The following is a 2052-nucleotide window of genomic DNA, read 5'->3' on the forward strand; positions in this document are numbered from 1 at the left end:
ATACCCAATCCCATCACAGAGAGCCAGGCAGAAATGCAGCCAGGCCCCCAGGACCCAATTGTGGTGTTATAGGGTGGGACGGGGCAGTGCCAGGCCTCCCGGGACCAATCCTGGCAGGAGGAGATGGCACCAGGCCCCTGGGACTGAATCTCAGGATGCTGAGGTGGGAGGGGGTGGTGCCAGGCCCCTGGGGACCAATCCAAGCACACAGGGGTGGGAGGGGGTAGTGCCTGGCTCCAGGGCCCAATCCTGGTTCACAGGAATCAATCCAGGACTCTGATCTGATCTGTGGGACCAAAAGGTTAAGTGCCACTGCTTTAACTCATCACAGGCACCCAGAACTGCATCTCTCAACTATACAGAACATAGCAACACAGCCAGGCACCCAGAGCACAAGGGCAGTGGTGACTTTCACTTGCTACCATTTACCCCATCCCCAAGCAGAGCCTGGCCCTGAATACTTGAAGAAGAAGCTCAGAGACTGAACACCAGCTCAGCCTTCAACCAGGCCATAGCTCACGGACAAAGGTGGAATGACCAGGAAAAGGGCCGTACTTGGAAAGATTTCCTACTGTTCGCATCTGATTGATTCAGACCTCTCAGCTGATTGGATCCTCCCACCCATATATGTCTTCCTGTTTCCTGTGGAAGTTGTCTGAACAATAAGGCTCTTGCTGCCCTTGGACTGCTTTGTTGCCCCCTTACTCTGTACCTGATGACAGATATGACCACCCATTGCTGACTCCGCCTCTTCCTCATGACTTGGACTGTTTGGAACTCAGCTCTCCCTGGACATGACACAGCTTACTTCCTGACCTTGCCTTGCCTGTCATTTCAGCTTTGATTTGGACTCTGAGCCCCTGGCTTTGACCCACATTTCCTTCAGATTTCTGGCTATTGGTTCATGTTAGCCACCACCCACTGCTAGGCAGACTGTCTACGCCTTGGCACATGACACTGCCCCACCAAAGTTGGTGACTGGGGCGGTTGCCCTGATGCCCCACCTTAGTTACACCACTGCAACTATATAGGTGGTTCAGTGAAAGATATCACAAAGAAAACTTTCCTCTTGTATATTTCCTGGACCATCATGGATATAACCGGGTGTGACAGGAGTATCGCTATCGGAGCCTTTCTAGGAGTGACTCTGCCCTCCTGTTATGGACCAACTGCCTGCTTACTTGCCTGCCATGCCTTGATCTTAATTGATTAATTGACTGATGTAATTAGCGGGAGGCTGCCCATTTTATGCGCCCCGGTGCCAGGGGGCGCTACCTGTGGCTCCTTTTCCTCCCCTACACCACAGCCCAAGCCCCACAGATGGTACTGATGTGGTTTGACCTGGGCCCTATTATGCCTTGGCCCTCTCTTTTACTTCTGGGGCTTCTCACTGCCCCCTCTTGCTCTGGGGCTCTTCACTGCCCCCCTAAAATGCTGTGCCCCCTCTGGTGCCAGGGTTCCCACGCTACTGTGGAGCTCCTATGAGGCCTCCTCCATTCCCTAATAGCCTCACCTGGTCCTCTGGTAAACAGTAAACACAGGACACAAAGGCCCCGGGCTACAACATAAAAGCTAGACTGTCAGGTCAAACAACATTCAATCCCTACCAGACAGAGAGAGAGCGCTCCAACCCCAGCAGTGACCAGAGGATGTTCCCATCATCAGAGTTCTCTGCTTTGTCTGTACCAGCCGAGTTCCTCCTCCCTCAGTTGCCAGAGGGGAACTGCCCTTCTGGCCTCCTGCCTGGGCTCAAGAAGGACTAAGCCCTGCCCCTTCCTGTCAGTTGGTTTCACTGGTTGCCCTAGCAACCAGCACCTGCGCTGCCCTGGTGCCTGGCAGCTAAGCCTCCACCTCTCCCGCTGCTTTCAGGCACAGGGCACCTAAGTGCTCTGCGACACTGGGTTTTTGGTTGTAGCCATGTTGGTCTAAGAACATAGGCAGGCATTCCTTGGAGATTGCAGCTGGAGTACTGCATCCAGTTTTGGGCTCCACAATTCAAAAAGGATGTGGAGAAGCTTGAGAGAGTCCAGAGGAGAGCCACGCGCATGATCA

General features: G+C 53.8%; 1 long non-coding RNA gene across 1 annotated transcript in view; it reads left to right on the top strand.

Annotated features, from left to right (window-relative positions):
• The window catches only part of LOC109319211, a 24023-nt gene that overhangs the window by 1831 nt on the left and 20140 nt on the right, over positions 1–2052 (top strand). The window lies entirely within an intron of this gene.

This window comes from Crocodylus porosus, unplaced genomic scaffold (assembly GCF_001723895.1).
Source record: "Crocodylus porosus isolate Cpor-Errol unplaced genomic scaffold, CroPor_comp1, whole genome shotgun sequence".
NCBI classification, from domain to species: Eukaryota; Metazoa; Chordata; order Crocodylia; family Crocodylidae; genus Crocodylus; species Crocodylus porosus.